Source organism: Rana temporaria, chromosome 4 (assembly GCF_905171775.1).
Source record: "Rana temporaria chromosome 4, aRanTem1.1, whole genome shotgun sequence".
NCBI classification, from domain to species: domain Eukaryota; kingdom Metazoa; phylum Chordata; class Amphibia; order Anura; family Ranidae; genus Rana; species Rana temporaria.
In genome coordinates this window covers 103,719,999-103,747,370 of record NC_053492.1, presented here as the reverse complement: position 1 = coordinate 103,747,370, position 27,372 = coordinate 103,719,999, and the positions used below count along the sequence as shown (strand labels likewise).

The following is a 27,372-nucleotide window of genomic DNA, read 5'->3' as shown; positions in this document are numbered from 1 at the left end:
GATGAGTAGGGGGTTACATTGGAGGGGCAGAAGAGCAAGGGGAACAGATGTGCAGGAGGTATAGTGGTGTAGCAGATGAGAAAGAGGGTTACAGTGGTGGGGCAGATGAGCAGGTGAATTGGAGCTGATCAGAGGTTGTAAAGCTGCAGGAATTGGGGCCGATCAGAGGTTGTGAAGGTGCATGAATTGGGGGTGATCAGAGGTTATGAAGGTGCAGGAATTGGGGCTGATCTGAGGTGTGAAGGTGCAGGAATTGGGGCTGATCTGAGGTGTGAAGGTGCAGGAATTGGGGTGATTTGAGGTGTGAAGGTGCAGGAATTGGGGCAGATCAGAGGTTGTGAAGGTGCAGGAATTGGGGCAGATCAGAGGTTGTGAAGGTACAGGAATTGGGTCTGATTACAGATTGTGAAGGGGCAGGAATTGGGGCTGATCTGAGGTTGGGAAGGTACAGGAATTGGGGCTGATCTATGGTGTGCAGGTGCAGGAATTGGGGCTGATCAGAGGTTGTGAAGGTACAGGAATTGGGGCCGATCAGAGGTTGTGAAGGTACAGGAATTGGGGCTGATCAGAGGTTGTGAAGGTACAAGAATTGGAGCTGATCAGAGGTTGTGAAGGTACAGGAATTGGGGCCGATCAGAGGTTGTGAAGGTGCAGGAATTGGGGTGATTTGAGGTGTGAAATTGCAGGAATTGGCGACGATCAGAGGTTGTTAGGGTGCAGGAATTGGGGCTGACATGAGATGCGAGAGTGCAGGATGTTAATTTCTCACTACTACTCAAGAAGTTTAAAGCATTTACTTTATAAAACAAAACATTTTTCATGATCAAGAGTGTGAAGTTGACATTTTTTGGTTTCAAAATCGGCACGCTCAATTTCTTTGAAAACATTTTTCGGCACATTGTGCTCAAAAGGTTACCTACCCCTGACCTAGTAGGTTCAGCAACACAGAGGACGTGGCACAATACATAACAGCATCTGTGCAACAGTTATTTGTACGCCATATGGTTAGCTAACACAAACAATCACTTCCATTCTTGAAAGCATAATTACACACAAGTAAACAAAAACAATAGACATTACAGTAAAATATAGCTACAGAAACAAACACGTGGGTACAAGCTGAAAAAACAACATAAAAACACATTAACTTTGCATAACTCAAGGCTTTCCAGGTTTTGCATCCTGAAGGATATGCTACAAAGCCCTTGTGGCTGCTTTCATATTTTTAATACAGGTAGCACAAGGGAACAGGTAGTCAAGGAGATAAAGCGACAAGAACACAACACACATTCGCAAGTATAAAGCAGACTACTACCGTATCAAATACAACACACGTCAAATAAAATGTTCAATGCAACCATTTAGCATGAAAAGCTAGACAATTTGTATGTGGATTCTTAGCTGAAGGTGGAACTACACTGCAAAACACACAAGTTGTTTCATTTAGAATATTCAAAGATGCTTGAGGTAATTGTACACTTGCAACAAGAATCACCAAGTACTGTCTGCGATACTTTTTATTTGCACCAACATCCACATTTTTAGGACAAGCTTTTGGGTGTACCTCCTTCAAGCTCCAAGCAGTACAAATACACACATTTTAGCAGAATGTTAAAAGGAGTTAAAAATGTATGCTGAAATGACTGTTTACAGGGTATAGAGACATAATAGTTAACCGATTCCTTTTAAAAACTATTAAAAATAGATAAAAATCAATCATATAATGTACCTGTAGTTTCTAGTTTTGTTTTTGCATGTTGTTTCCTGCCTCTCTGCCTTACAGAGCCACATAGCCAATACAGGGCAGTGATGGTTTGGAAAACGAAACTGATGGTGCTGAGGGGTTTTAGACACACGGTAATCACACCTCCTTGATTAGTGACCACAGAGAGAAAGCTCCCAGCACTGTGGTTATCAGGAAACAGACAACCAGGAAGTGTGGAGATCAGAGAAGAATTACAGCAACTTGAGAGCAAAAACGAACAATGAGGACATGAAAACAGCACTGCATTAAGGTAAAGGAAGCTATTAAGATAAAAAAAATTCCTTTACATACCCTTTAAGACAGACAACCCCAGAGGGGAAAATAAAGGCACAACATACATACACAGCAATAAGATAAAGGCAGAGAGAGGGCAATAGGCTGGCCATACATTATACAATTTTCTTTTAGATTTACCAAAACCATATAATATGAGGTCAAACCTAAACACTTTCAATGTGTATGCAATCAGGGATGCCCTTGCACTACATAGAATTTAGTACAAAGAATGGATGGGACTTTTAAAGGTGCCAAAAAACACAACATAAAAAATATCAAAATATATTTAAACATAGTTAAAATCATCATACAATATCCATGTGATTAAAGGAAAAGCAGTAACTCAAGCTCTACATGTTTCGCCAAAAACGATGGCTTCTTCAGAAGACTTTTGATAGGTACTGCATGTATAATCACTATAAATTGAGAATAACACATTAGAAAAATAAGCAACTCATATAATGAGAGACTATCAAAAAAAATAGCACAAGCACATAACCAGTCAATAAATATATCTCAAGAATGCAAAGGCTGAGAATGAACCCAGGAATTCCCTTACCTGAATAATGAGGAATATCTTATAAAACTCAAAAAAACATGGCTCAGCTGTCAGGAGGATATTTTTAAGAGATATATGGTCAAACCCTTGGAGGATACCGGGATCACAAAAATAGGCCTGTCTGAGAGGGAGATATAATATAAATCCACTATTTAGGGGACCAAACAAATGTAAATTCGTATGACTTCATAGTTGAAGGTAAATCTAAAAGGAAATTGAATAAGAAACTTGTAAAATGTTTGGCAAGCCTAACAGTCACAGAGGTGAGGATGGTTGCAAAATTTGAATATTTCTACTTAGGGGTCTGATCTGATCAGACCGCCCGTGTATAGTAATGAGTCAAAAGGCGGCAAACAACAAAAGGTTACCGTCAGGGGTCAAGTCCCGGGGAAAAAAGTGTGGGAAATCCCACCCAAGATCCACTCCCCCACCAAAAAAAAAAAAAAAAATTATACGCTCATATGCATAATTACCAAACCGCATGTTTTTTCTAAATCCCACGATGACTCACGGCAGACCTCCGCAATGTCTCCTGGGAACAATGACAAAAGCTCCCAGGAGACATTGCGGCATCGAGGAAGTGACAGAATACCCGCACACTACCTGATGAATCCATAAACAGGAAGCGGCCAGTAACATAAAGGATTACTAAGGTTCGCCTGCCCCTGACAGTGACTCGAGCTGGGCATCGCCGCTCAGTGAAGGATTGGCTCGGGCGGCTCGGCTGCTCTTGGCTGCTCTAGTCCTGCAAAGGGAACTGCGTTCCTGCTGTGAAAAAAGTGCAGGAACTCCGTTCCCACGCGTTCCCGCAGGACTTGAGCCCTGGTTACCGTTAAAGCCTAAACCCCCCCCAGATACAGAAAAGTTAAATCCCTTCTATGCCATATGGTTTCCCAACTGGAAAAGTTCCCTTCACTTCCTGTTCTGTAAACATAACCAGCAAAGAGGGAAAGCGCCTCTTAGACAGCTGTCGTCAAAACAAAAGTAACCATAGAAATATGAAAACTCAAAATTTGTAGTTTTCCCTTACTTTTTGTTTCAGTAACCATGGTCACCATGCCAAACAGAGATATAGAATCTCCCTAGTGCAGACACAGACAGCTATAAAAAGCTGCAAGAAAAGAATGAGAATGATTCTAACTCTGGTGCTGTATATACACAAAGAGCACATAACCAGTTAATTTTAAAGCATGCTAAGCAAAGCCCTTAATTGTGTGAGACGAATTGAAGAGATTAAAGTAGTAGTAATAGTAGTAGTAAAGTAAACCTCTGAAGGAGCACGTGCGCAGGTGACATCACTGGTTGCTACTCCATGGAATATTTCCTAAACGGTGCACAGGAGATATTAATTTTGCCTACAGGTAAGCTTTATTATAGGCTTACCTGTACGTAAAAGTACCACAAGCAGCGTTACTACCACTTTAAAGAGGAGGTGAAGCCTGGGTGAAAAAATAAAAAATTTAAAGTTAGCAGCTACAAATACTGTTGCTGCTGACTTTTAATATTAGGGCACTTACCTGTCCAGGGAGCCTGCGATGTCGGCACCCCAGCCGATCTTCAGATTGACTCCTGTTGCTGCCGCCGCCATTCCTGGTAAGGAAACCGGTCACTTAAGCCTTTTTGGCTTCACAGCTGGTAACCCTACTATGCATGCACGAAGCGCGCTGCACTTTCCAATTTCCCCGGTGGTGGGGAAAGGAGGAGGGGAGCCGAACTTCCAGAAGATCAGGGCTGCGTCTCATCTGCGGAAGTGTCAAAAACAGGAATCGTAAAAGCGAAAGTTCCACTTTTGGGTGGAACTCCGCTTTAAGTACAACTCCAGAGAATGTGTTAGCAAAACATGCAAACGACCATAGTGGATTTACGGATCATTTAAGCATTCAGAATTTTTAAATTTCTAAATGCTGTAGGGATGTTTAAGGTCTCGTTCACAAAAGGTATACCTACAGTATCTGTACACCTTTGCAACCGGTTGTCTTAACCTGCATGGGATGCACAGGTGTTCTGTGGCCCCCTAAGCTAGTAGAAGCGGTGGAGCTGGGGGTGTGCAATTCAGATTTTTTTTTATTATTCTGCACTGACTGTCTTTGAAATTGCCCCAGCCCCTGTTCAAATCCAATCCAGCGACAGACTTGGTCCGGAAACAGTGTCCTCAATCGGGGGACTGTCCCCGAAAACCAGGGATGTCTGGTCACCCTATCATATTGGGATCGGTGGCTATGTCCATGCAGCTGCTGCATCCCAATAGACATTGAGACCACCTGCATGCATGCAGAGAACAACTGAGCACCCCATGCAGGTAAAGGTGGTCTTCAAATGGGTATATGGATAGGTCATGAAAGAAGCTATCTGTACAGCATTTAGAAAGTGTAAAATTCTACTTTCATTACATTGAACTATATAAAGTATGTACAAGTGCAAGTTACTGACTACTGCAGATTAATACTTTGATTTCCATACAAAACGATTTTGATTCTGAATGTAGTGCAACGTTTACTGATCTTTACACACTGTGCTCATGGGAAAAATAGAACTTCAGAGATATATTTCTCTCTCTCTATCTATCCATCTATCGATCTTGTTAGTTTGAATATCCCAAAATCCAGGTTAGCAATGGCTGACTTTAACCTACGGCATAGTTATGCATGGCGTACCAATAAATTAAAATGTTGGGATTTTCTTACACCGTGTTTAAATGGTTGCAAAGTTGCTTGCAAAGTTTTCATTCGCATCTTGGGCCACATGGTTGTTCTATTTTTTCAGAGACAGTCAAACAGACTTTCTAAGATTTAATAGGTAGATTCAGAAAGAGTTAGGTCGGCTTATCTACAGATAAGCCGACCTAACTCTGAATCTGCACCGACCTATGTTTAAGTGTATTCTCTAACAGAGATACACTTAAACATATCTAAGATACGACGGCTTGCGCCGTCCTATCTTAGATTGCAATGTTGTTGATGGCCGCTAGATGGCGCTTCCATTGCGGCCGGCGTAGATTATGTAAATGAGGGGATACGCTGATTCACGAACAAACGCCAGGCCGACGCAGTACTTTTACGCCATTTACGTAAGAGATAGGCCGCCTAAAGTTAGAGCTACAGTATGCTCTAGTGGAATAGTAATGTTAAGTATGGCCGCCGTTCCCACCGCGAAATTCGAAATTTTTACGTCATTTGCGCAAGTCGTCCGCGAATCGGGATTTACGTTGTTTACGTCCACATCGAAATCAATAGGCCCGTACAGCGTACTTAGCCGTAGTGCGCACTGGGAAATGTAGTCGCCCGGCGCATGCACAGTGTAAAAACTTCAAAAATGTGAGGTCAAGCCTCATTACCATGATACACGCCCCCCTCCAAGTCATTTGAATTAGGGGCCCTTACGCCCGCTCGTTTGAGGCTACGCCGCCGTAGATTAGCAGGTAAGTAGATTGAAAATCACTACTAGCCTAGTTAATTTACAGCGGTGTAGCCTAAACAGGCTAGGCTACGCCGCCCTAAAGATATTCCAATCTACCTATAAGTCTACATACAGCTCTGAGTGCAAACAGAGCCAGAAGAAAAAATAAGAAAATCAGCAATATCTGCACAATTATTTTTTCAATTTATAATCGGGCTTGCACTCCCATAACTGCACAAAAACAAGTCTGTTCTGTAAAATATCCAATCTGAATGTCTAATAGACTGTTAAAATGTGATCTAGTTATTGCTCTCCCTTCCTCCCCTCTGCATGCGTGCCAAAGGTCATCCCTCTATATAAACTCCAGCACACAAAACCATGCACTTGCAAAACATGCCAACAAATAACTGGCACACTATGAGGCATTGTTGTCCAAATTAATGTGAACATTTTTTATTAAAACCAACAGGTCGAAGTTAAATGATCAAACCCATTATAGCATTGTTTGCACGTTAAGAACTTTTAAAGCACTGTATAAACATATCCACACTCAAAGAACAAAAATGCCCCCTCCCCCATTTTTAAATGGCGATCCTGACACCAACACTCTTCCTGTGCTAAGGTGACGCGTTCACTCACCCTACTCTGTATGTATGGGGGGAGCAGTATTGGGAACACAACAAATATAATGGGGTTTCTCATATTCGACTACAAAAAGTATAGCTCTAAATAAAATTTAGACATCGATTATGAGTTGTTGGTGGTTTATCCTCCCAAATCGGCTGTAATTGGGAAAAGCGTATAATGTCCCCGCTACAAGACCAGCAAACGTGTCAAGGAACATTTGCACGTGTCGTCAAACTTTTTACTGTCCTAAAACACTAAACTCTTTCAGCCTCTGCGTGGGAAAAAGAAAAAAAAAATGTCCGGAGCATCATCTAGACCTGCTACCATGGTAACACGCTGCCTGCGACAGCAGGCCAGAGGTCACCTCCCTGACATCATGGTTAGAAAAGGAAAAACATATGTCACTGTAAAGTATCTCCAACTTGCAGCTGAACTAGCCAACATATGGAGGGGATAAAACTGAAGACATGAGCCAAAAATGTACAGCCCAATAGGACATTAATAACAATAAAGCGGTATTGTTAACAAATGATTTAAAAGGAGCAAAAAAAGAGGACTAATGAGAATTTAAGATCATGTAAAAAGTTTTCAGAAGTAGACAATATTAAAAAAAAAAAAAAAAAAAAAAATGTAAAAGTGAAGGTGTCAATCAGCAAACAATCAGACCTTTGTTCCCTTTGCAAACTTGTGCTAAAACAGTCCCCCCCCCCCCCCCCCCCCATGGCAAAAAAAAAAAAAGAGAGATAGAATACACACTTTTTTAAAAGCCACTTTTCAGGACTTTTAGGTAGATAATATGCACCCTGTTCATTGCATGCTCCTGTATAGCTAAATATGCATAGGCTTTTATCCAGTTGCCTTGCATTTGTTTATCTGATCTCATCAGTGCACTTTATGGTAAAAAGCCATATATGGAATAGGCTTTTCGCAGATCGATACAAGAGATTGTAGCCAGGTGGCCTAAAACCAACCAAAAGCACACTAGTACAAGTAAATTACAGCTATATCTCAACTACAGAACACCTTGGCATGCGTGAATGTACACGTTTTTATGTTCTTAGGCGTACAATAAAACCTTGGATTGCGAGCATAATTTGTTCCAGAAGTAGGCTTGTAATCCAAAGATTCGTTCCACAACCATTTATTCATAAGTCCTTCAGTTTATAGTCCATTTAAAAAGATTATAGCAATGTGTAACCATAAAATGTTCATCCACAAGGGGATTAGAAGCAAAATGCAGCAGGAGTTAGGGAGTATAAAAGAGAAGAGAGGAGCCTCCAAGTGTACTAATATGGTTACATATAATGAAGGTACAACATTTAGCAACTCACATGGTTGATTAAAAGAGGCACATCTAAGTATGCAGGCATCTGAGGTAAAGCTGTCCACACAGACCGTCCCTCCGCACCGCCGGCTCTCACCGCTATCAGTCTGCAACCATGCTCAGGAAGACTACCCTGCAGTAGAACGTTCTGAAAGTGAGTCTTGAAGGGCTTGTAGAGTGCAGCATGGAAGAATGACGTGGATGGCAGTGAGGAGGATGGTCTATGTGGACAGCTTTACACCAAGATGCCTGCATACTTAGATGATTGATGATTAAAACGGGCACATCTGAGTTGCTAAATGTTGTACCTTTATTAAATGTAACCATATTGCTACACTTAGAGAGGCGCCTCTCTTCTCTTTTATACTCTGTTGTGACATGACGCTACTTGTATATCAAGACATTGCGCGTTTATCAAGATAACATTTACAAACAAAAATTAGCTTGTCTTGCAAAACACTCTCAAACCAAGGTTTTACTGTATAGTGTTCGACCGTTTATTAATTTCAAATTAGCGGTTAAATAAACTACCAGAGAATTCAGTGTATGCCCCTTTTTGCGTTGTGATATTGCACAGGAGTGTTTATTTTAAAAACATATGTGCATTGGTACTCCTAATGGATCGCGCCACATTAAAACCTACACTTATGGCGAGAAATATGATATTGCTACCGCTTCTAAAAGGACTAGTTCCCAGACAGACATTCAGGCCTTAGCAGTTTTCTGAGTCGATGACCCAAACCAAGTATCCACATGAGGTGGTCGGACTCACAGACCGCTTGCTGCATGCTTGTTCCAGGTCAGTGACTTAACCTCTTGACCACTGGGCACTTAAACCCCCTTCCTAACCAGACCAATTTTCAGCTTTCGGTGCTCTCACAATTTGAATGACAATAACTCAGTCATACAACATTGTGCCCATCTGAAATTTTTGTCCTTTTTTTCCCACAAATAGAGCTTTCTTTTGGTGGTATTTGATCACCTCTGGGTTTTTTATTTTTTGCGCTATAAAAGGAAAAAACACTGAAAATTCTGTAAAAAAAAAAAAAAAAAAAAAATCTTGTTTCTGTCATATTAGCAGGTATTGCGGAGTATTGCAGAGTATTGGGGGTATTGCAGAGTATTGGGGGTATTGCAGAGTATGGGGGGTATTGCAGAGTATGGGTGGTATTGCAGAGTATGGGGGGTATTGCAGAGTATGGGGGGTATTGCAGAGTATGGGGGGTATTGCAGAGTATTGGGGGTATTGCAGAGTATTGGGGGTATTGCAGAGTATTGGGGGTATTGCAGAGTATGGGTGGTATTGCAGAGTATGGGGGGTATTGCAAAGTATCCGTACTATTGCATAGTACGGGTGGTATTGCAGAGTATGGGTGGTATTGCAGAGTATGGGTGGTATTGCAGAGTATGGGGGGTATTGCAGAGTATGGGGGGTATTGCAGAGTATGGGGGGTATTGCAGAGTATGGGTGGTATTGCAGAGTATGGGTGGTATTGCAGAGTGTGGGGGGTATTGCAGAGTATGGGGGTATTGCAGAGTATTGCACAGGGAAGGATGGCTGGATCTGTGACTGCATTTGTCACAGATCCAGCCCACAGCAGCTGCTGCTGCTTCCGCTCTCCCCCCTCTCCTCTCACACTGTACCGATCGGTACAGAGAGGAGAGGGAGGAACCGGCGTCATGACATGACGCCGGTTTGTTTACAAGTGATCGCTCTGTCATTTGACGGAGCGATCACGTGGTAAACGGCCGCTATCAGCGGCAATTTACCACGATCTGTGATGCGCCGGGTCTTCTAGACCCGGCGCTCACAGATAATTCCGGGAGCGCGCCCCAGGGGGCGCGTGAGTGAAGGATTCTGGGAGGACGTCCCAGGGACGTCCTCCCAGAATAACTCCACCACACTGTAAACGTCTGTTGTCTATGGCGCGGTGGGGAAGTGGTTAAAGTACTGTAACAAGAAACCATTAACTAGCATTTCTTGAATGAGGTTACCAATGGCAGGCTACATTTCTCTATATACAGGTCTTATGGAAAAAAAATCCAGATCAAAAGTTCCATGCAATAAGATCTTTTATGCACACCTCTCTGGATACATGCCTCTCCCGCTTTACCTCCATTCCAGCTCTGCAGCATGTCAGACTCCTGACACTCAACACTTCCAGGAGTGTCAGATGCCTGTGCTCCCCTGCTGCGGCACTGTGGTTCCATCCTCTCACTTTCACATCACTGCTGAGTCCTTTGCTGACAAAGGAGTTGGAGAATGGAGTTACAGCAGTAGACACAGGCATTCAACACTCCCTGAAAAGTCCAAAGCCAAAAGAGACTGATGGAGGCTGCAGCACTGGAATGGAAACATAAGTAACAGAGGCCACCGGAGAGGAATTTTAAAGCTTGTTTATAGCCGGGATATATTAGATCCAGGACATTTTTTATCGTTCGTGTTTAAAAAAAAAAAAAAAAATTTAGGTAGAGACCTTTAAATCATTTCTTCTACATTGCTGCCGTCAGTTATATATTCAGAATCTTTAGTAATGAAAGTGTCAGACACGCGCAGGCGACAGAAAAACGGTCACGCTGTCCCTTAGACTGCAAATAACTACGACGACAAATAGCACAGTGAATAACAGACATTTCTGCTTGCTATTGTCATCTATATTTGAAATGCAATTTGTCATATGAGCATAGCTTGAATAGTATGATAAGGATAGGCCTACTAGTCAGACACATATTGCCTCATCCAACACTGTGCACGTAGACTAAAACGCATACAATTCTGTTATGTGAAATCTTGGGACTGCGCAAGGTTACAGGGATTCAAAACTTCTATTTATAAACTGGTTTATTAAAACTAGAAGTCCAACATTAAAGTCCAAGTGAACCTTAGCTCCCGTCATGCTGTATATACAGTACCAAATACTAAGCAACCAAAAAAAATAACTAAAAAAGGAGCTGCAGCAAGGTTTAAAGGGCCATATCCTCAAAAGAGATACGACGGCGTATCTACTGATACGCCGTCGTATCCCTGTTTCTATCTTTGGAACTGATCCACAGAATCAGTTTCCAAGAGATAGACAAAAGATCCGGCATGTGTAAGGGACTTACACTGCCGGATCTTAGGATGCAGTACCGCATCCGCCGCTGGGGGCATTTTGCGTCGAAATGCCGCCTCGGGTATGCAAATTAGCACTTACGGAGATCCACGAAGCTTTTCAGCTTTGTTTTTTCTCCGTAAGTATTAAGTTGCATGTGTAAAATTAGGGCTGCTTTTACAAAGTGTAAACTGTTTACACCTTTTAAAAGCAGACCCTTCTGTCCAGCAACGCGTTTTTTTTGTTTTAAATTTTTTTTTTTTTCGCCGTATCTTTTTTTTTCCCCCGACGCAACTTTATTGACCCGTCGCGATCCACAAAGCTTGGCGTAACGTAATTTCGCGCTATGCACGTCGGGAAAATGACGTCACGAGCATGCGCAATACGGCCGGCGCGCGAGCGCGCCTAATTTAAATGGGAATCTCCCCCATTTGAAGAGGAACGCCTTGCGCCGGCCGGATTTAAGTTACACCGCTCAAAATTTCTAGGTAAGTGCTTTGTGGATCGGGCACTTAGTTAGAGATTTTGCGGCGGTGTAACTTAAATGGAAAAAGTTACGTTGCGCCGGGTTTTTGAGGATTAGGCCCAAAATTCTGTGCTGGCAGAACATTTGGAGTTGGACCTCTGCACACACACAATGCAGCAGCTTGGGTCTCCAGCCCACCCGCTAAATACTGATGCAATTACCAGGGGAGGAGCAACATGTAAAACGAGACTACATCATAGCCTTTAGTGTAGCAAAGAAGCAGGATAGGCCAGATCTTCTGTAGTGCTCGGTCTATCCATAATATTCACAGAATGATGGGGAACTGCCAGGGCAGACTGGGGCATGAGAACAGGCAAGAAAAGCCAGCTGGCTCAAAAACACTGACAAAGTTTCCACATGCAGCACAGCCCTATTGGTCAGTGTGCAAGGGTCAGAGAACAATTTCTGAGGGTGCAGTGCAGGGGCTACACCAAATTACGTAGGCACTAAGGCAGCACTTAAAACACCCTCTCCCTCAGAGCCACCCCAGCAACCAACCGCAGGAGGTCAAGCTATGTCAGGTTAGAAGAAAGAAAGTCACCGCTCCAGGTGGGTCTACTATACGGTCACACACTGTTACAGGATTCCAAGGGTGCTGGCGGTGCACTAGGCAAGCATAAAAGATAGATGAAGGATGGATGGTCGCACTCCAAAAACCGTACAGGTTGTCTTTTATTAAATGAACAGCAAATACATCACCAGATCAAAACAACAGGAACAGGGGAACAGCTGACGTTTCGCACAAAATCAGTGCTTATTCATATGTCAGGTTACTCTTCAAACAGAATTGGTATTTAAAGATGCAAACACAAACTTATTCAGTTTCTAAAAAGAAAAGGGAACAGGGGGCACACTAGCCTCGCACATTACCTTTGAGACACTTTAATACTGTAAAAAGTTTAAAAATATACTCACAAACAAGTGATAAAATCATTATATAAAGTCCACCATTTGTCCCATCCAGCAAGGTCTGCTAGCTAGTAACAGTCGTGGGATGTAGAGTCCAAAGAAACTTGTGTTTCGAGGGGTATCCCTGGATGGGACGAATGGTGGACTTTATACAATTTGCTTGATTTTATCATTTGTTTGCGAGTATATTTTTAAACTTTTTACAATATTAACGTGTCGCAAAGGTAATGCGTGGGGCTGGCCGCCCTATGTTCCCTTTTCTTTTTAGAGTCTCTGTTGGGTTTCCCCTGACCTGTTGAGAGTGGAAGCACAGCCGATATGGTGGCTTGATTAGCAAAGACCCACGTCTTCAATCAACTGCACAGTAATCTCTTGAGCGCAGGAGCATTTGTTGTTCTTTTATGCTGCCAAACTCATTCAGCAAGAGCATGCAAAGGCCAAACATTATTACACAGAATTTATATATCACCAACAGTTTGCAGAGCACTTTACAAAATGAAGGCAAACACTACAGTTACAATGCAATTTGGTACAAGAAGAATCTGATATGAAACGTGCGGTAATTTGTGGAAACCAATCAAATTGCATCTCTTAGCTGATGTGACTATAGTAAACAAAATGATGACTCATTAACGTGCATTTTTGAAGGAAACATATCTACACCTATAAACACAAGCATGTCTAAAAATTATTTATACAGACAGTTTCCTTGTGTACAGACCAGTTATTTGTTCTACATGATAGACGTAAGCAGATCTTCTGGCATCAATGTGTGCCTCCACCCCTTGTCTTCTGATGATGTGCCAAAGCTCTCAAAAATAATAAAAATACCATTATGCTAATGTTTATTTTTGCTACCGAGTTGTATAGGGGTGCAACGGATCAAAAAAACTCACGGTTCGGATGGTTCCTCGGATGAGGAGTCACGGATCAGCAAAAAAATAAAAAATAAATAAAAATTCTCCCCCACTGTAATATCCACATCCCCCCCCCCCCCACTGTAATATCCACATCTCCCCCCCCCACTGTAATATCCACATCCCCCCCCCACAGTGGCGTCACTAGGGTTGGTGTCACCCGGTGCAGAAAAAAATGGCGTCACCCCCCTTCCCACCAACTATAGTCCCCCCTCAGTAAAGAACCCCCTCGGTGCAGACACCCCCCCTCTCATTACAGACCCCCCCCCAGGTAGTACAGACAGACCCCCCCCCCAGGTAGTACAGACAGACCCCCCCAGGTAGTACAGACAGACACCCCTAGGTATCACAGACAGACACCCCCAGTAGTATGACTCCCAGCGGTGTGTCCCACGAGTGCGGGCTCCTCCTCCTCTGTGGGTGTAAACAGAGAGGAGCTAGGCCGAAGCCACGGCCTTTCCTAATGTTATGGCCGTGGCTCCGGAGCTGACCCGAAGCCATAACATTAGGAAAGGCCGCGGCTTCGGCCTAGCTCCGGAGCCGCGGCAATCCGTTGCACTACTAGAGTTGTACATAGATTTTATGAATTACAGTTGTGACATTTTTCTTCTCTGTATGTCATTTCTAGAAATGAGGCAATGAGGGTGACTTTTCTGAAGAGCAGGGCTTTTTACAAAGTATGACCATGGACAAGGAAGTTACCAATAATGGTCATGGGCATGCAAAACACCAAGAGCATTATGCCTCGTATACACGATCGAAATTTCCGAAGAAAAAATTCCGCACTTTTTCCATCGGATATTCCGACCGTGTGTATGCCCCCTTTTTCCGACGGAGTTAGAAAGAGAACATGTTCTATTTTTTCCCCCGACGGAAAAAAATCTCTATCGGAAATTCTGTTCGTCTGTATGGAACTCCGACGAAGAAAAAAACACTTGTGCTCGGAAACAATTTGACACATGCTCGGAAGCATTAAACTTAATTTTTCTAGGCTCGTCGTAGTGTTGTACGTCACTGCGTTTTTGATGGTCGGAATTTGGTGTGCCCGTGTGTATGCAAGACAGCTTCAATGGAATTCCGTTGGAAAAACCTGTCGTAGTTTATTCCGACGGAAACTCAGATCGTGTGTACAGGGCATTGGAAACGCATAAAAACACAGGCAGGCGCTGTCAGCTCTTGCTGCATTGGTCTTGCACAGATCTAATCCTCAGGTTAGCACTTCAACATATCAAGTCAAATGCTTACATACAGTTTATTGTCCTCTGGATTTGAGTGCAAGGTGAGCATCAGCTTCATACACAGTGCTTATTTTGGAGTGTGTGTATGGACTATGGGCTAATCACAGATAGGCTTGACTTTCCCTTGTTAGAATTTTTTTCCCAGGGAGAATGTCCAAGGCTTTCCTAGTGGTACCTCCACTACTTTTATGCTGAATCACATTCTAACCAGACCTTCCAGTCTCATGCTGATGAGGTCAACAAGGGGGGGGGGGGGCCGTCTTCTCTGAAGGGCGGTATTTTGGTTCAGGAAAGACTGCATGAGGTTTGGAAAGTTCAGTAAATGGATCATTCACATCCAAGCAAGCTATATAAAAAACATTTTCTGCCTTTGGGCTCCTGACTTGTATGCAGTACTGAGAGAAAGCCTCTGGATATTCGCCACATGCCGAGTACAACATTGATTCAGGAGGTCGCTGTGACTTCATAATGAAAAATGTGAAGCTACATTTGATTTTTTTTTTAGTTCGTAATCAGGAATTCAGTCATGGAATCAACTGGTGTATTTATTTTTCTAAGAAGTTAATCTGTATTAATTTAATCCAAATATATAGCCCTAAGGCCCCTTTCACATTGAGGCATTTTTCATGCGGTACAGCGCTAAAAATAGCGCTGCTATACCGCATGAAAAAACCTGCCGTGTAGTGTAGTGTAGTGTAGAAGGCTTTCACATTGAAGCGGTGCGCTAGCAGGAGCGCTCCAAAAGTCCTGCTAGCCGCATCTTTACCGCGGTATAGGAGCTGTGTTCACCGCTCCTATACCGCGCCTTCCCATTGGAATCAATGGGAAAGCGCGGTAATGCTGCGGTAATGCGGGTGGTATTAACCCTTTTTCGGCCGCTAGCGGGGGTTAAAACCTCACCGCTAGCGCCCGAATATCACGGTAAATACGACGGTATAGCCGCGCTACAAATAGCGCGGCTATACCGTCCTTGCGGCTCCACGCCTCAATGTGAAAGAGGTCTTATAAGTGGCATGTGATGAGCAAAGTCACGTTTTATTTTTATTTTATTTCTTTGGAACCCCAGAATCCTTCTACACCATATTTCCTGGCTATGCAACTTACCACCTTGGAGGTTTGGGTGTTCTTGCCCTGCTGCCGCATTTGACACAATAAATAAATTGATTTTAAAAAAAAATCCAAAGAAATCACAGGACAGCCTTATATAATAATGGCAGCCCTCCCAAGACCCCAGAGCACAGACTAATGATGGTTTAACTCTTCACACACTAACAATAAAAAAATATTAGAAATCACATTTTCAAAGCAAGCGAGCAATAGCTTTGTGTGTGCGTGTGCACACACACACACACACACACACACACACACACACACCGAGCAGATCTAATGAGAGCAAGAAGCTGAACATTCTCTACTTGCTTCTAGTAATCAAAAAGCCGTTACGATTGTTTTTCATGCTCAGTAACTAAGCAGGATTTAATTCACACGGGTAGCAACAGCAAGCTGAACAGGAAGATGTATCTCGACAAGCTGAGGCCAAGTGGGGCAAGATCAGCACTGAAACTGGAAGAATTCCAGCTCATGGAGAGAGATCATGTTTCCACGATTCCGTTCAGAATTCTGTAGAAACCCTTCAGTGCAACAACTTGCTCTGCACTGAGGTGGCATCCAACAGTACAACTGGTCTTTGGATTCAGTGCCTTAGACCCAATTGCTGTTATGTATTATTAGTGCCCCATTGACTTTGGAACAAGCTCCACAGAAATCTAAGACAAATGGGCGAGGATCCCATAAAAGTCAATGGGGCTATAATGTAAAGGCAAAGCCAGGACAGTGAAGACTTGCAGTAAAGGATGTAAACAATCAGTGGAAATGTGGCCATCCGATTGAAGTATGCATCGTTGGAGGGGGAGAGTGGGTCAGGGGGCAAAAGGCATATGTGCACTTATCCCTTTGCCCCCTGCATGCAGATCTGTGTGTGATACAGAAGTTCTGCTGACACACTAGGGTTGATTTACTAAAACTGGAAAGTGCAAAATCTGGTGCAGCTCTGCATAGAAGCCAATCAGCTTCCAGTTTTTGTACCATGAACAGCTGCACCAGATTTTGCACTCTCCAGCCTTTGTAATGGTCCTTAAACATGGGTGGTCCGCCGGGCAGACGCCACTTTGCTCAGTGGGGGATCACTCCGCTGAACCGATGAGCAGGCAGATCACAGGTCAGTCTCTGCTCACTGTGCAGAGACAGTCCTTGTAGAGCCCCGTTCACCTCTATGGGGAGATCGGATGAAAATGGACTGCCTGTCCGTTTTTACCCGATCTGCCAGACGGATGGAAAATAAGGTCATCTGTCTGGATTTCACAGACAAAATCAGATAGCAGCAGGGGTCAACTGTGACGTCAGCCACTCCATAGGAGTGAATGGAGGCTCTGATTAGGTTTGCCTGAAAAACTGACCGGTGGATCTTATCGGACAACCTGTGTGAAATGGGCCTAAAGCAACCCCAAAAGGTCCCTGCCTGTTATTTCCCTAAAAGCACAGACAAAATAAACCTTGCACTGCAATATGTAGGCACTGTGCATAGTCCTAGATAAACAATGCTCTATGTCAGATTGTTGGAACATTCACTGCATCTTTGGTTACCATAAGGTTTTGTTTTTTACAGACCCAACTTCATTAATATTTACCTCTAAAATTGCTGAACATCCAGAAAAGTTTTACCCATTTTCTGTAGAAGGAATACCTGCATCCCTCCGGTGCCTAGTAATATGACCAATGTAAAGGTGTTGCCTAATATTTCATTGATATTTTTTTTGCCACACAGCCTAAACATCTTTTCAAAACACCTTTACAAAGTGTAGCACATTTATAGCTCTGAGCTTTTACACCAAAAATGTAAAGGTATAAATCTGCAAAATTATTTAGTAGCCAAAAAGGATAGTGTTACACTTTAAAGACAGCATCCACCAAACCTAGGAGACGGTTTAGACGTTATGGCGGAATTGTGGCCAATACTTGTAAATCCCCTGAAAGAATGCAAGCGGCCAATAAGTAATGTGCAGACAACTAGAGTGGCCTGCATACAGCATCATATGTCCCCAGAGAATTGAGGGTACCCAAAAGGCAATCTATCATGGGCAGCACAGCGGCTAAGTGGTTAGCACTTCCGTCTAGCAGCACTAGAGTCGTTAGTTTGAATCTGAACTATGGCACTACCTATACAGAATTTGCATGTTCTCCCTGTGACTTTGTGGGTTTCCTCAGAGTACACTGGTTTCCTCCCACACTTCAAAGACATGCTGGTAGGTTAATTAGCTTGTCTAAACTGGCACTAGTATGTATGAATGCGAGTTAGAGAAGTTAGATTGTAAGCTCCTTGAGAGCAGGGACTGAAGTAAATGTATAATACTGGGGTCTTCAAACTACGGCCCTCCAGTTGTTCAGGAACTACAATTCCCATCATGCCTAGTCATGTCTGTGAATTTCAGAGTTTCACAATGCCTCATGGGATTTGTAGTTCCGCAACAGCTGGAGGGCCATAGTTTGAGGGTCCCTGGTATAATATATGTATGTAAAGTGGTGCATAAATTGATGGCGCTAAAAAAGTACCTGTAGTAAAAAAAAAGCCTCCACCATCTGAAATGGTCAATACAAGGGGCCAATACCCTCCCTACTGATGATCTACCCTTATACTAGCTTCCCCGCAATCAGAATAAATGCTAATGCTCTATTACACAACAGGTTAATAGTAATGTAGGTCATATATGAGAGGCCAACAACAGAGACCCGATTAGGATTTATGAGTAAAGCTGTGTTTTTAATAAAGCATATTCTCGTGTACATAGGCTTTTGGCGATGCATTGGGATTGACTTGCCTATGGGAATAAAAGACAAAGCTCAAACAGATCTCAAGCTGACTTTAACTTATTTCTGAAGCTCATGTATAGTAAACTGCCTTAGAGAGAGACACTACCTTACAACAATGGAAATATCACTGGTGTCATCTGACTTCATTTTAAAGTGTTCCAAGATTAAAGCTGAATTCCAGGTATGTTTTTTTGTATTGGACAGTTACATTGGTCCAGCTTGGATTAATGTAAGTATACATATTCCATACTGGTGGGATTGCTGTGGAAAAGGAGAACCACTGTAGTACCCACCATTACTACTACAGTGATTGCCATGGTTTTCTGGATCCTGGGCCAAGTGAGCAATATCCTGTGGCAATTATGCAGCAGGGTGGCCTCTGATTGGTCAAGTAGAGAGGCAGGGCAGCGGCATCACTACTTTCACCTTGTCCAATCAACGAATGCTTTGCATATATTAAGAGTATTGCAAAGAGCTCTATGATGGCAGCTATGCCAACGAGCGACTGCCGTGGTTACTTTGCAACAGCCGCTGGGCACAGGACCTGGAAGACCATGGAAAATGCTGTAGTAGCAGCAACTAACGCGATTCTCTGCTTCCACAGCAGTCCCAATGCCTAGTATGGAATATGCATGCTGACACTGGTCCAAGCTGTATCTATGTAATCTTGTAAGAATGTAATCATACTTCAAATTCAACTGTAAACTGATAAAGGTGTACTGAAGGAAAACACTCTTTTGGAACATTTATTATCTTTATATTTAACAGCCGTTAGGAAATTATAATGGGAAATGTACCTATCTGCACAAGTGGCACCTAAACCTTTATATTTCGGATAATTTCAGCAATTTATTATCTGTGTCATCAGTAAATGCAATTTCTTATGTGATTTAATTACAAGAAACAAATTAATGATGCACAATTCATTTACTGGAGGCTACCAACCTGAACATTGCAGCATTGTAGGCAGACAAGCCCAGCTTTGTTCCATGGAACAGTCCATCCATTTATCCAAAGTGCTTTGAGGTAGTAAACAGCTTTTCAGAAATCAAAATCTCAACAAGGTTCCTTTAAAAAAAGAAGAATTAATATAAAATTAGCACAAATCTGTAAGCAATGCCTGCTCTAGTCTAATGTCTAAAGGCATGGCTTCTAGAGAAAACCTATACATCACAGCAGTTACTCATATCACTACAAAGAATGGAAATTCCCATCAGTGACCAGTTAGGCGTCCAAATGAAAATGAAAAGTTGTGAAAAAGTAACGTGGATCTATGAAATAAATCATCAAATTACGTGGTGAAGTCTGTCACAAGTATTTAAGGTCCGTTCACACCAGATATGCTGGCATGAGTTAAGCGACACAGTGCAAATACATTGTAGCTAAATGGCATCAGATGACACCAGTGTGTTGCACTGCACATCAGTAGGGCAACATGCCCCGTTTTTCACATGTAAAAGGACACACACAAAAGTATTACAGCAAAATGCAAAGAAACGTAACATGCCAAATGCACACTAATGCACATGCACTAAACGTACACGGAGGTGGAAATTGACCCTAAAACCGCTTTTGTTTCTAAACCCAGTTAGATTTTCGATGATCCGGACGATAGAGGCGGTGCATATTTTACAATTTTTAATAGGGCAACAACACAGTTAGTTCTGCAGTGAAATCAATGCAGCGGTCCAACACTGTGGACAGGGTAGTCTAAAGCCCCGTACACACGATCGCAATTTCCGATGGAAAAAGTCAGACGGATTTTTTCCATTGGAAATTCCGACTGTGTGTATGCCCCATCGGAGTAATTCCATTGGAAATTCAGATGAATTCCACCGGAGTTTAGATAGAGAACATGTTCCATTTTACTCCGATGGAATTCCGATGTGATTTTGGTCGGACAACGGTCCGATCGGGTGTACGGGGCTTTAGGCCGGCCATAGACAGTTTAAATATCGGCCGGTTCTTGATGATTCAAACCATGTGTGGGCAGGCTGAACATACCAAGTTGATGGATCAACTTGGGTACAACCAGCTTGCCAGAATCACTTGCGTATATCCCTAGCTACTGCTATAGCCTCTAGCGATAATCTCGGTCTTCTCCCAGCAGGGGGACCTCCCCCCTGGGAGCAGACAATTGCTCGGCAGGAGGGATTCCCCTGTCAGCACTGTCTGTGCAAATTTCATTTCTGCAAGCGGGGGAAGAAATTTGCACCATCTATGGCCTGCCTTAGATGGACATGTAGTAATAAATGTGCTTTATGTAAGCGACAAATTAAAAGTTGAAGACGAAAGAAGAAGTGGTCCCACTGCTAAGACTGTACCACATACTAGTCATGGTCGCTGCACAGCTCTCTCAATAGATGGCAAGCTGTCCATTGAGAGCACAGTGCGCATGCGCCTGTGACCTGACCAGCTACTACACATATAAATATCTCCTAAACGGTGCACGGTTAGAGGATAATCACTGTACATACAGGTAGGCCTTATTATAGGCTTACCTGCAAGTACAAGATAAAAAGCGGAATTTAATACCACTTTAAAGCCCAACTCCAACTATCCCTTTTTGGGAAGTCACAGCAACAGTTTTCCTTTTCCCTTTTGGAAAAAGAAGTGTTTAAATCATTTGAATAAAAGCGGTGTGTGAGCACTACAAGCAGTGTTATATGGTTTGTCCCAACCCTATTAAAGGGCTCTTTTGGTACGACCACTTGGCTTGCTTGTCATTTTAGAGAAAAATAAAGATGCGTGAAACTAAAGCAAGTCATATATTGAATGAATACATTCAATATTTTTTTGCCATAATAGACCTTTAAAAGAACAGTAGTACATGTAGTAGTAATACTGGAATCAGAATAAATCTTACCCATCTGCTATATTAAAGCGGAGTTCCTCCGCTTAATCTACTCCTAATCTACTCCTCGCCCCCTTACATGCCACAATTGGCATGTAATTTTTTTTGGGGGGGGGAGTGGAGGCTTCAGAAGGAGTGGGACTTCCTGTCCCACTTCCTCCTTCCGCCGAGGGGCTGCTAAGGTGAATAGTCTAATCGCCTTTTGGCAGCCCCTCCCTGTAGGCGATCGCCTGGGACACGTGACAGGTCCCAGGCGATCGCCTGTCCAATCGGATGGCGCAGCGACACTCGCGAATGCGCAGTGGGTGCCCGGCCAAGAAGCCGAAAGCTGTCACGGCCAGGTGCCCACACTTAGAATAAAGACGCCGGCCGAAGAGGGGGGAGAGGAGCGGAGCCCCGGCCGGCGCGTCGCTGGAACGTGGAGCAGGTGATTGTATGTTTATTAAAAGCCAGCAGCTACACTTTTTGTAGCTGCTGACTTTTAATAAACATTAAAAATTACTGAAACACCCCTTTAAGGAGATGCATCAAAACTGATATTTACAAGGCCTTGAAAAAGTATCCATACCCCATTTTCCCAAATTTTGTCATGTCACAACCAAAAAAAAAGGTAAATGTATTTTAATGGCATTTTATGTGATAGACCAACACAAAGTGGAACATAATTGTGAAGTGAAAGGAAAACAATTAATTGTTTTCCAGATTTTGGAGAAGTTTAAAGCAGGGTTAGGTTAGGTTATTAAAAAAAAAAAAAAAAAAAGAGCTTTGAACATCTCACGGAGCACTGTTCAATCCATCATCCGAAAATGGATGATGGAAACGGTCCGATGAAAACGGTCCGCAGGCCGTTTTCATCGGACATGTCCGCTGGCGTATTTTGGTCTGATGGCTGTACACACCATCAGACCAAATTTCCCACGGACAGCGAACGCGGTGATGTGGCTGCGCCATCGCCGCGACGACGTGCACGACCCTGGAAGGTCAATGCTTCCGCGCATGCGTCAAATCACTTCGACGCATGCGAGGGCTTTCGGCCGAGCGGACATGTCCGGTGAGTCGTACAGACGACCGAACATGTCCGACGGACAGGCTTCCAGCGGACATGTTTCTTAGCATGCTAAGAAACATTTGTCCGCTGGAAACCTGTCCGATCCGCCGGAAAATTGTCCGGTCGGCCGTACAGACAGACCAGTTTCAGCAGACATGTTCGGTCGTGTGTACGAGGCCTTAGAGTCTGCAAAAGACTTGAGACTGGGGCGGAGGTTCCCCTTCCAGCAGGACAACAACCCTAAACATACAGCCAGAGCTACAATGGAATGGTTTAGATCAAAGCATATTCATGTGTTAGAGCGGCCCAAAGACCAGACCTAAATCCAATTGAGAATCTGTGGCAGGACTTAAAAATTGCTGTTCACAGACGTTCTCTATCCAATCTGACAGAGCTTGAGCCATTTTGTAAAGAAGAATGGGCATATATTTCATTCTCTAGATGTGCAAAGCTGGTAGAGACATACCAAAAAAGACTTGCAGCTGTAATTGCAGCAAAAGTTGGTCCTACAATCTATTGACTAGGGATAAGCCTGATGTTCGAGTCGAATGTAAGTTCGACTTGAACATCGGGTGTTCACCCTTTGCCAAATACCAAACATTATGGGGCATTCACAGGAAATTTGAGCGCCCGCGGAATGCCCCATAATGAATGACGAGATTGTTAATGCACTGCGGGATCGCAGTGCATTGACAGCTGCCAATCGATCAAAGCATCCACCTGACCTGCATGTTTTGGCCAATCACAGTGCACTCTGCTGCGAGAGCCATGATTGGCCAAAGGCAGGGTGCTGTTGGCAAATCATGGTTCAGGGGGCCAAGTCCATGCCCCACACTATGTAAGTCTGCTTACACTGCAGTCGTACATAGTTTTATAAATGAGAGCAGCAAAATTACATTTGTAAAGAAAAAAAAGTCATTTAAAATTGCTTGCGGCTGTAACGTATTGCCGTATATACATAAAAATCATTGAAAAAAAAATTCATGGGTTACCCCCCCCCCCAAATCCATACCAGGCCCTTATCCGAGAACGCAAAATGTCAGGCAGCAAGAAAGGGGGGGACGGGACGAGAGAGTGCCCCCTCTCCTAAACCATACCAGGTCATACGCCCTCAACAAGGGCCTCTTCCCCCACAACCCTTGCCCGGTGGTTGTGGGGGTCTGCAAGCGGGGGCTTTTCGGAATCTGGCAGCCCCATTTAACAAGGGGACCCCAGGATCCTGGCCCCCCAATGTGAATGGGTATCTGGTACATTGCACCCCTACACATCTACCAAATTTTTTTTTTTAAAGTGTCAAAAAATGCTAAAAATTACATGAGACAGTTTGGGATAAGTATTTTTTTTTTTTAAATAAAAAGTGTCCCGCGATGTAACTCCATCTTCGATGACAGTGCCCACGACCCAAGGGGGGAAAAAATGGAAAAACCTGAAGGGTCTGATGGATTTTGGGGGACACCCATGCAATTTTTTTGGTGCAGGGATTTTTATTCATATGGCCAGGATCCGACAATTCATCACAGCCACGAGCAGTTTTAAATTATACTTTTCCCTTTAGAAATGTCATTTTGCTGTGGTACTGTTCTAAACACAGGAAAGATGCGATACTTTACGGGCATACTAAGGACACCCCTAGGCACGATATTTTTCGATCATTCTTATTGTTTCACTTCAAGTATTGTTAATCACTTCTCCTGAAAAAAAAAAAAAAACGCTTGTTTTTAAAGCTTTTTTTGCATTGACATGACTCCTAGTGCAGGACCTGGGTCCCCAAACACTTTTTATGACAATAATTGTATTATTAGCCTTTCAAAATGAGCACTTTTGATTTTTCATGTTAGATTGCCATAGACTTAACGGTGTTCGCACACATTTTTTCCTGTTCGCAAGTTCTGGTGCAAACCGAACTGGGGGCTGTTCGGCTCATCCCTAGTATTGACTTGGGGGGGATACAAATGCACGCCACACTTTTCACATATTTATTTATAAACAATTTATCATTTCCTTCCACTTCACATTTATGTGCCACTTTGTGTTGGTCCATCACATAAAATCCCCAATATAATACATTTTCGTTTTTGGTTGAAACATGACAAAAATGTGGAAAATTTCAAGGGGTATGAATACTTTTTCAAGGTACTGTAAATTCTATATAAAATACCAATAATAATGATACAAATTATAATAACTGTTTCTTAATCGTGTTACCTGAAGCTGTGGCTATGCACCAAGAAACTAACTAAAAGATCATTTAAGTCAGTGTTTCTCAATTCCAGTCCTCAGGCCCCCCCCCCAACAGGTCAGGTTTTCAGGATTTCCATTATTTTGCACAGGTGATTTGATCAGTTTCACTGCCTTAGTAATCACCACAGCCTTTTCATCTGAGGGAAATCCTGAAAACCTGACCTGTTGGGGGGGCCTGAGGACTGGAATTGAGAAACACTGATTTAAGTGAATGAAGACTCTGCCCATATACTTGTCCAGTGCATACTTGTAGGTCATGTGACCCAATTCCATACACTGGAAAAGAAGGCATTATAGGGCCCTCTTTTTCTGCTGTATTTTCTGGCCCAACCTTCCCCACCTATGCTCAGCTTATTCCGATTTCATTCTCATTTCTCCAACTTCAAGCCAGTTTATCACCTGTGCAATTTATAGAAATAGGGTCCTTTCAGTTTTTCAGTCCGCTCCGTCGGCTCAGCGGGGATTCCCGCTGAGCTCTCGGCGGATAGGGCGGTCCCCGCACACAGTGCAGGGACCGCCCTGTCTCTGTTCCGCTGTCCCCTATGGGGAACCGGATGCAGACGGACCGTGTGTCCGTCTGCATCAGTTCCGTTCCGCCGGACGGAAGAAAAATAGGGTTTTCTTCCGTCCGAAAACCGGATCCCGACGGACGCGGATGCTAGCGGATGCTCCATCCGCTAACGAACGCATTCCCATAGGGATTCATTACAAGTCCGTTAACGGACTTGTAATGAACGGACAGGCGGAACGGACATGTGAAAGGGGCCATACTGTCTTATACACTGTTTACTGTTTATTAGCCAGTTTCCATTCCCTGTCAGTTTTTTTAATCACAATACAGGAGGAAAGGCACTTATTTCCGTTAGATGCAAGGTGGAAATGGTACTTAGGGAGGTGGCATACATACTTCGCATTACAAAAATAAAATAAAAAATGAAGGGGAGTATAATCTACTACAGCGGGGTGTAGAAATCTTACATAGTTTAGGCACCGGATGCTGGAATAGCAAAGTCATGAAGCATTGGAGTGTTCAACATGTGCGGACCTGTACACACATGGGTGGTTATATGCCCACATCTCAAATACAGAAGAGATAAAGGTCTACCCAGCCCATGTGCACATTTTTATTTTTTTTATGTTGTTGATCAGTGCCAGAGTTCCTGCCCCCGGTGCAGCAAATCCAGTTCTCAGGGCCAACTGGCAAAAGATTAAAGGAGATAAAGATAAGCGTAGAATTCACAAACGCCTGTCCTTAGCGCAGCAAAGAACTGAGTCTGACGGAAAACAGTTTATTTTTTGCAATACTGTAAATGAACAGAAAAAGTGTTCATGACAAACACTTGAGATGTTTCAGCAAGGTCTGACCTTAATCCATCAACACCCAACAGAGCTAAAGTAACACTGTGCTATGCTGATAGGCAAGGGCGACAAGAAGAATTGTTCCATAATGCGAGATATGCACCTGTAGGGGTGGAAAGCAATTACAGCTAAAATATAAATAAATCATATCTTAGAAAATACATATACATCTATACATACAAACACACAGTATATGTCGATCTATAACTTTCTCCTTTAGAGTGCTTTCACACTGAAAGCGCCCAGGTGTATACAGTAAAACGCTGCTATTTTTAGCGGCGCTTAACCGTCGTTTTTGCGGCACTATTCGCCCCCTACCGGCCGAAAAAGGGATAAAAGCGCCCACAAAGCGCCACTGCCCATTGATCTCAATGGGCAGGGGCGCTTTAGGAGCGGTGAATGCAAAGAAGCTGCTGGCAAGACTTTTATTTTTGACGCCCTGCCAGCGCAGCGCCCCAGTGTGAAAGCACTCGGGCTTTCACACTTGGATTGCAGCTGAGGCTTTTTTCAGGCACTTTACAGGCACTATTTCTGGCGCTAAACCCGATCGTTACAGCGATGGGGACGAGCATCTATCCTCATTGGATAGACTGATAGCAGCAGGAGTCATTGGCTCCCACTGCGGTCAAACAAATCCAGTGACACGGGAGCCAGCGGGCGGGGTCGAGTCCTGCTAACTGTGTCAATGGATGCACCTGTATGAGTGCCCCCATGCTCTCCGCGGGGGCACTCGAGAAGAGGTGGAGCCAGGAGCGCCACTAAGGGAGCCTAGAAGAGTAGGTTCAAGGCCATTTTGTGCAAAACCCTTGCACGAAAGAGGCGAGTATAACATGTTAAAAAATAAATAGCAAAGCAAACCTTTACAACCCCTTTAAGCAAAAAAACGCTATATTGTACCTTTTCTGAAGGCGATCGGGTCCAGTCTCTGGCGGTGGATGCTGTGTGGAAGGGACAGCCGACAACGGCTGGGAAATGACGTCACCCATAGAATAAATATGGGGCTTCCATTGTTGGCTGCCTCTCCTGCACAAGCCTACACAAAGCCTTGAAACACACTAATCCCAACACACACGTTCCTGTAGAAATGGCTGTGCATCATAGTGGGTGCTGTAGCGACCAACGGCTTGAACCATGTCCAGTCAAAGCAAAAATATGTACACCAAGAATCTCCAGAGTGGGTCCAAAGTGTGACATGTCACATGCCTGATAAAAGGGTCTTACGAGGCTGCGAAACTTTGCAATCTGCTGCAATGATGTTATCACCGATTACAAAATTTGAACCCACTCTGGAGATCCTTGGTGTGCTGGTGACATTTTTTAATTTGACGAACTCTAAACCTACTTGCAGCCACATTCTAAGACTAGTCTATCTAG

At 43.4% G+C, this 27,372-nt stretch overlaps 1 protein-coding gene across 1 annotated transcript in view; it reads right to left on the bottom strand.

The window, feature by feature from the left end:
- PPP2R3A (protein phosphatase 2 regulatory subunit B''alpha) overlaps window positions 1-27,372 on the bottom strand; it is a 337,220-nt gene that overhangs the window by 222,943 nt on the left and 86,905 nt on the right. The window contains exon 2 of the mRNA XM_040348693.1: window positions 19,442-19,564. The gene's annotated coding sequence lies outside the window, so the exon portion shown is untranslated. The remainder of the gene's footprint in view (window positions 1-19,441; window positions 19,565-27,372) is intronic.